An 8,903-nucleotide genomic window follows, 5' to 3' on the forward strand; every position below is an offset into this window, starting at 1 on the left:
AAGAGGACCTGACAGAAAATTTTGAAAAGAAAGCAGACAAAACAGTCATGGCCGAACCCAACAACAACAATGCAAGGAAGGTGTTTGGTGACTTTACTGCACCAACTCCCGACTTCTCTGGGAGAAGCATCTCTATTCCTGCCATTGGAGCAAACAACTTTAAGCTTAAGCCTCAATTAGTTTCTCTGATGCAACAGAATTGCAAGTTTCATGGACTTCCATTGGAAGATCCTCATCAGTTCTTGGCTGAATTTTTGCAAATCTGTGACACTGTTAAGACCAATGGAGTTGATTCCGAGGTCTACAGACTTATGCTTTTTCCTTTTGCTGTAAGAGACAGAGCTAGTATATGGTTGAACTCACAATCTAGAGACAGCCTGAACTCTTGGGAAAAGGTGGTCAATGCCTTCTTAGCTAAATTTTTTCCACCTTAAAAAATGAGCAAGCTTAGAGTGGAAGTTCAAACCTTCAAACAGAAGGAAGGTGAATCCCTCTATGAAGCTTAGGAAAGATACAAGCAATTGATCAGAAGGTGTCCTTTTGACATGCTTTCAGAATAGAGCATCATAGGTATCTTCTATAATGGTCTGTCTGAGTTATCCAAGATGTCAGTGGACCATTCTGTAGGCAGATCTATTCATCTGAAGAAAATGCCTGCAGAAGCCCAGGAACTCATTGAAATGGTTGCAAATAACCAGTTCATGTACACTTCTAAAAGAAATCTTGTGAACAACAGGACAACTCAGAAGAAAGGAGTTCTTGAGATTGATACTCTGAATGCCATATTGGCTCAGAATAAATTATTGACTCAGCAAGTCAATATGATTTCTCAGAATCTGACTGGATTGCAAGCTGCATCTAGCAGTAATAAAGAAGCATCTTCTGAAGAAGAAGCTTATGATCTTGAGAACCCTGCAATGGAAGAGGTGTACATGGGAGAACCCTATGGAAACACCTATAATCCTTCATGGAGAAATCATCCAAATCTCTCATAGAAGGATCAACAGAAGCCTTAACAAGGCTTCAACAACAATAATGGTGGAAGAAATAGGTTTAGCAATAGCAAGCCTTTTCCATCATCTTCTCAGCAACTGACAGAGAACTCTGAGCAGAGTCATTCTAGCTTAGCAACCATAGTCTCTGATCTATCTAAGACCATACTAAGTTTCATAAATGAAACAAGATCCTCCATTAGAAATTTGGAGGCACAAGTGGGTAAGCTGAATAAAAAGGTTACTGAAACTCCTCTTAGCACTCTCCCAAGCAATACAGAAGAAAATCCCAAGAGAGAGTGCAAGGCCATAACCATGACCAACATAGCCGAACCTGGAGAGAATGAGGAGGACGTGATTCCCAGTAAGAAAAACCTCATGGGATGTCCTCTGAACGAAAAGAAGTTTCCCTTTGAGGAACCAAGGAAATCTGAGGATCATACAGAGACCATAGAGATTCCATTGAACCTACTTCTACCATTCATGAGCTCTGATGAGTATTCTTCCTCTGAAGAGGATGAAGATATTACTGAAGACCAAGTTGCTAAGTACCTTGGAGCAATCATGAAGCTGAATGCCAAGTTATTTGGTAATGAGACTTGAGAGGATGAACCCCCCTTGCTCACCAATGAACTGAATGACTTGATTAGGCAGATATTACCTCAGAAGAACCCGGATCCCGAAAAATTCTTAATACCCTGTACCATAGGCACCATGACCTTTGAAAAGGTTCTGTGTGACCTGGGGTTAGGCATAAACCTCATGCCACTCTCTGTAATGGAGAAATTGAGAATCTTTAAGGTACAAGCTGCAAGAATCTCACTAGAGATGGTAGACAAATCCATGAAACAGGCTTATGGACTTGTAGAGGATGTTTTAGTGAAGGTTGAGGGCCTTTACATCCCTGCTGACTTCATAATCTTGGACACTGGGAAGAATAAGGATGAATCCATCATCCTTGGCAGACCCTTCCTAGCCACAGCAAAAGCTGTGATTGATGTTGACAGAGGAGAGTTGGTTTTTCGATGAATGAGGACTACCTTGTGTTTAAGGCTCAAGGATCTCCTTCTGTACACATGGAGAAGAAGCATGAAAAGCTTCTCTCAATACAGAGTCAAACAGATCCCCCACATTCAAACTCAAAGTTTGGTGTTGAGAGGCCATCATCATGCTCTGAGTACCTGTAAAGCTCTGTAAGAGCTTCCTGTCAAGCTATTGACATTAAAGAAGCGCTTATTGGGAGGCAACTCAATTTTATTTTATTTATCTATGTTATTTTATGTTTTCTTTAGGATGATGATCATGTGGAGTCACAAAAATAAAAGCAAAAATAAAAAACAGCATTGAAAATAGCACACCCTGGAAGATGAGCTTACTGGCGTTTAAACGCCAGTAAGGGTAGCAGAATGGGCGTTAAACGCCCAATCTGGCACCATTCTGGGCGTTTAACGCCAGAAAAGGGCAACAGACTGGCGTTTAACGGCTAAAAAGGGCACCAAGTTGGCATTAAACGCCAGAAAGGGAAGAAAGGTAGGTGTTAAACGCCAGAAATGGGCAGCAATCTAGCGTTTAACGCCAGGATTATATTGGCACTCGAAGGGGCGTTTACATGCCAAAATGGTGCAAGGATGAGAAATCTTTGACACCTCAGGATCTGTGGACCCACATGATCCCCACCTACCTTAACTCACACTCTCTCTCTTCTTCACACCTTCCCATAACACCCTTCCCCAAATACCCCTCACCAATCACCTCCATTTCTCTTCCCCATCACCTCTTCACCAATCACCTCCACCCACTCTTCCCCAACAACACCACCCACCTCACCCTTCAAATTCAAATCATTTCCCTCCCAAACCCAACCCCTAATACACGAACCCTACCCTCTCTTTCCACTCCTATATAAACCCCTCATCCATCCTTCAAATTCACACATCACAAACACTTCTTCTCTCCCTTGGCCGAACCACTCTCAACTCTATATCTCCTCTATTTCTTCTTCTTTTTCGTCCTTATTTCTTCTTTTGCTCGAGGAAGAGCAAACCTTTTAAGTTTGGTATGAAAAAAGTATTGCTTTTTGTGTTTCCATAACCATTTATGGCACCTAAGGCCGGAAAAAACTCTAGAAAGAGAAAAGGAAAGGCAAAAGCTTCCACCTCTGAGTCATGGGAGATGGATAGATTCATCTCAAAGGTCCATCAAGACCACTTCTATGAAGTTGTGGCCAAGAAGAAGGTGATCCCTGAGGTTCCTTTCATGCTCAAAAGGAATGAGTATCCAAAGATCCGACATGAGATTCAAAAAAGAGGTTGGGAAGTTCTCACCAACCCCATTCAACAATGTGGAATCTTAATTGTTCAAGAGTTCTATGCTAATGCATGGATCACCAAAAACCATGATCAAAGTGTGAACCCGAACCCAAAGAATTGGCTTACAATGGTTCGGGGGAAATACTTAGATTTCAGTCCAGAAAATGTAAGGTTAGCATTCAACTTGCCAATGGTGCAAGGAGATGCACGCCCCTACACTAGAAGGGTTATCTTTGATCAAAGGTTGGACCAAGTCCTCATGGACATATGTGTGGAAGAAGCTCAGTGGAAAAGAGACTCCAAAGGTAAGCCGGTTCAATTGAGAAGGCATGACCTTAAACCCGTGGCTAGAGGATGGTTGGAATTCATCCAACGCTCGATCATTCCTACTAGCAACCAATCCGAAGTGACTGTAGATCGGACTATCATGATCCATAGCATCATGATTGGAGAGGAAATAAAATTTCATGAGTTCATATCTCTAGAACTCTACAAAGTGGCTGACAAAACCTCCACCTTGGCAAGGTTAGCCTTTCCTCATCTCATCTGTCACCTATGCAATTTAGCTGGAGTTGTCATAAGAGAAGACATCATCATTGAAGAGGACAAGCCCATCACTAAAAAGAGGATGGAACAAATAAGAGAGCCCACTCATGGACCTCAACAAGAGCATGGGGAAGTCCCTCATCAAGAAATCCCTGAGATGCCTCAAGGGATGCATTTTCCTCCACACAACTATTGGGAGCTACTCAACACCTCTTTGGGAGATTTGAGTTCCAATATGGAGCAACTAAGGATGGAGCACCAAGAGCACTCCATTATTCTCCATGAAATTAGAGAGGATCAAATAGCCATGAGGGAAGAGCAACAAAGGAAAGGAAGAGACATAGAGGAGCTCAAGCATTCCATTGGATCCTCAAGAGAAAGAACTAGCCGCCATCAGTAAGGTGGACCCATTCTTTGATTTCCTTGTTCTTATCTTTCTATTTTTCGATTTTTATGCTTTATATGTTATCTATGTTTGAGTCTTCATTACATGATCATTAGTGTATAGTATCTGTGTCTTAGGGCTATGAATGTCCTATGAACCCTTCACCTTTCTTAAATAAAAAAAGTGCCTAATTACAAAAGAACAAGAAATATTTGAATTTCGAAACTTATCTTGAAATTAGTTTGATTATTTTGATGTGGTGGCAATACCTTTTGTTTTCTGAATGAATGCTTGAACAGTGCATAATTTTGATAGTGAAGTTTATGAATGTTAAAATTGTTGGCTCTTGAAAGAATAATGAAAAAAAGAGAAATGTTATTGATAATCTAAAAAATCATAAAATTGATTCTTGAAGCAAGAAAAAGCAGCGAATAACAAAGCTTGCGAAAAAAATGGCGAAAAAGAAAAAGAAAGAAAAAGAAAAAGCAAGCAGAAAAAGCCAATAGCCCTTTAAACCAAAAGGCAAGGGTAAAAGGGATCCAAGGCTTTGAGCATTAATGGATAGGATGGCCCAAAGGAATAAAATTCTGGCCTAAGCAGCTAAATCAAGCTGTCCCTAACCATGTGCTTGTGTCATGAAGGTCCAAGTGAAAAGCTTGAGACTGAGTGGTTAAAGTCATGATACAAAGCAATGGCATTTATGTCTCTGGTGATAATACTGGAAAACAAAGTGCTTACGGTCACGGCCAAGACTCATAAAGTAGCTGTGTTCAAGAATCAACATATTGAACTAGGAGAATCAATAACACTATCTTAATTCTGAATTCCTAGAGATGCCAATCATTCTGAACTTCAAAGGATAAAGTGAGATGCCAAAACTATTCAGAAGCAAAAAGCTACTAGTCTCGCTCATCTAATTGGAGCTAAACTTCATTGATATGTTGGAATTCACTGTATATTCTCTTCTTTTTATTCTATTTTGTTTTCAATTGCTTGGGGACAAGCAACAATTTAAGTTTGATGTTGTGATGAGCGGATAATTTATACGCTTTTTGGCATTATTTTTAGGTAGTTTTTAGTATAATTTAGTTAGTTTTTAGTATATAATTATTAGTTTTTATGCAAAAATCATATTTCTGGACTTTACTATGAGTTTGTGTGTTTTTCTGTGATTTCAGGTATTTTCTGGCTGAAATTGAGAGACTTGAGCAAAAATCTGATTCAAAGGCTGAAAAAGGACTGCAGATGCTGTTGGATTCTGACCTCCCTACACTCGAAATGGATTTTCTGGAGATAAAGAAGACCAATTGGCGCGCTCTCAATTTCTTTGGAAAGTAGACATCTTGGGCTTTCCAGCAATATATAATAATCCATACTTTGCCCAAGTTTTGATAACGCAAACTGGCATTTTAACACCAACCTTCTACCTTTTTCTGGCGTTAAACGCCAAAACTGGCATAAAAGCTGGAGTTAAACGCCCAAACTGGCACCAAAGTTAGCGTTTAACTCCAATAAAAGCCTATGCACGTGAAAGCTTCAATGCTCAGCCCAAGGACACACTAAGTGGGCCCCAGAAGTGGATTTCTGCATCATTTACTTATCTCTGTAAATCCTAGGTTACTAGTCATTATAAATAGCACCTTTTACTATTGTATTTTCAATGGGGAGATCTTAAGATCATTTTTGAGACTATCTTTGTATCACTGTTGATCTCTTGATCACGCTTAGGGGCTGGCCATTCGGCCATGCCTGGACCTTCATCACTTATGTATTTTCAATGGTGGAGTTTCTACACCTCATAGATTAAGGTGTGGAGCTCTGCTATTCCTCATGAATTAATGCAATTACTACTGTTTTCTATTCAATTCAAGCTTATTCTTGTTATAAGATATTCATTCGCACTTCAACATGATGAATGTGATGATCAAGTGACACTAATCACCATTCTCACTTATGAACGCGTTCCTGACAATCACTTCCGTTCTACATGAAAACAAGCTTGAATGTATATCTCTTGGCCTCCTGGTTCACGATGCATGGTTGCCTCTCCTGACAACAGAGCCTTATATTCCGTGAGATCAAAGTCTTCGTGGTATAAGCTAGAATTAATTGGCAGCATTCTTGAGATTCAAAAAGTCTAAACCTTGTCTGTGGTATTCGGAGTAGGATGTGGGATGGGATGACTGTGACGAGCTTTAAACTCGCGAGTGCTGGGCACAGTGACAGTGCGCAAAAGGATTCCAACATAAGTGAGAACCGATAGATGATTAGCCCTACGTAACCCGTAGCCGGACCATTTTCACTGAGAGAACGAATGGTAGCCATTGACAACGGTGATCCCTCAACATACAGCTTGCCATGGAAAGGAGTACGCATGACTGGATGAAAGCAGTAGGAAAGTAGGGATTCAAAAGGAACAAAGCATCTCCATATGCTTATCTGAAATTCCTTCCAATGAAATACATAAGTATCTCTATCCTATTTTATGTTTTATCTGTCTTTTAATTATCACCACCCCATAACCATTTTAATCTGCCTGACTGAGATTTACAAGATGACCATAGCTTGCTTCAAGCCGACAATCTCCGTGGGATCGACCTTTACTCACGTAAGGTATTACTTGGATGACCCAGTGCACTTGCTGGTCAGCTAAGCGGAGTTGCGAAGAAAGTGTGTCAGATCACGATTTTGCGTACCAGTGTTACTGAGGGTGATTTTCCGTGGTATGTGGATGAGTGTTTGATGGAGAAGTTTCATCTTTTTTGGGTTCCGAGGCTTAGGCAAATATTAGGTATGGATAGGATGGAGTATAGAAATGAGATGATTGTTGAGTTCCTGGTTAGTAACATATCTTCGTCTTTGTTGTTATCTGTTATGGATCTTCTTGAACTTGAATTGGATAAAGAGGGGTTAGCTGAATATATAGGTAATGCTTATATGTGTAGGATTTCTTTTTGGCTTTTTATGGTGTTTTGACATTGATTATGTTTTTTGTAGTGGAAAAAGCTCTGAAGGTGACCTCAAATGGTTTGCGGCCATTTTTTCGTATCAAGATTGTAGAGAAGTAGGGTTCAAGTAGTCATACTGTGGCTGAAAAGGGTGCGGAAGTGGATCAGCCATCACCGGCTAAGAGAGTTAGTTATAAAAGAAAAAAGGGGGAAGGTAAAAAGGAGAAGATGGTTGATAAACCCCATTTGTAGGGTTTATCTTGTATTGATTTTAGGGGATTTTATCACCTTTTACCCACATTTATTCAATGAAATAGCATGGTTTTATAACTTCTCCCTTAATTGTGCTTAGGAGTGAAAACATGCTTTTTGGGACTTAAAATAGCTAAATCTAATTCTCCTTGATTCCATTAGATGCCTTGATATGTTTGTTAAGTGATTTAAGGTTTAGGAGGCAAAGATTGGATCAAGGGAATGAAGAAAGAAGCATGAAAAGTTGGAGAACTCATGAGGAAATGAAAGAACCGGAAAGCTGTCAAGCCGACCTCTTCACACTTAAACGACCATAACTTGAGCTACAGAGGTCCAAATGATGCGGTTCTAGTTGGGTTAGAAAGCTAACATCCGGGGCTTTGAAACGATATAAGATTTGCCATAGTTGCTACACGTATGGTGGCGCGCGCGTGCATAGTATGCGCACGCGCCGTTGCTGCCACCTGGTTCACTTAAAGCAAAACGTGGCCAGCGAATTCTAAAGCCTTGTGGGCCCAATCCAACTCATTTCTGATGCTATTTAACCCAAGGAATGAAGAGGGAAACATAAGTTAGTTACCATTAGTTTAGTTTAGCTTAGTTTTGGAGGGAAAATTAGTTTTAGAGAGAGAAGCTCTCACTTCTCTCTAGAATCAGGATTAGGATTAGGATTAGTTCTTAGATCTAGGTTTTAATCTTTGCTTTCTTCCACTTCTACCTCTCAATTCTTTGTTGCTACATTCATCTTCTTCTACTCTTTTGTTGTAATTCCCTTTATGTTGTACTTATATTTTGTTGTAGATCTAGTATTGTTCCTTCTACATTCTTCCAATTCAATAAGAGGTAATTCATACTAAATGTGTCTTCTTTGCTTTTCTATTGTTGATCTCTTATTTTTGTAGTTGTAGTTTCCTTTAATTCTTTCATTTAATAATGATTACTTCTATTGCACTTTATGTGTTTGTTGAAATGTCTCTTATAGATATAGTATAGATTTTGTTCCTCTTGGCCTAGGTAGAGTAATTAGTGACACTTGAGTTATCTAATTCCTTTGTTGATTGGTAATTGGAGAGATTGCTAATTGGTTTGGAGTGCACTAAAGCTAGTCTTTCATTGCCATTTACTTTTCATGCTTCTTATCAAAACCCCAAAACAACTCAAACCAATAACAAGACACTTTATTGTAATTCCTAGGGAGAACGACCCGAGGTTTGAATCTTCCCTACAATTCCTTTGAGAGACGACCCGAGGTTTGAATACATCGGTTATTATTTTTAGGGGTTTGTACTTGTGACAAAATAATTTTTTGTATGAAAGGATTTTAGTTAGTTTAGAAACTATACTTGCAACGAGAATTTATTTGTGAAATTCTTAACCATCAAAAATCTATTCATCAAAATGGTGCCGTTGCCGGGGAATTGCAATGGTGTTATGTTATTGGTTATTGTATATATGTGAATATTGTGAATAG

At 39.5% G+C, this 8,903-nt stretch overlaps 1 non-coding gene across 1 annotated transcript; it reads right to left on the reverse strand.

Annotated features, from left to right (window-relative positions):
• Window positions 1–443: 443 nt before the first annotated feature.
• LOC127742183 (small nucleolar RNA R71) lies at window positions 444–551 on the reverse strand. Its single transcript, XR_008003370.1, has one exon. It is a non-coding gene; the product is annotated as a small nucleolar RNA R71 (small nucleolar RNA).
• Window positions 552–8,903: the final 8,352 nt, after the last annotated feature.

The sequence above is a fragment of the Arachis duranensis genome, chromosome 9, assembly GCF_000817695.3.
Source record: "Arachis duranensis cultivar V14167 chromosome 9, aradu.V14167.gnm2.J7QH, whole genome shotgun sequence".
Taxonomy (NCBI): domain Eukaryota; kingdom Viridiplantae; phylum Streptophyta; class Magnoliopsida; order Fabales; family Fabaceae; genus Arachis; species Arachis duranensis.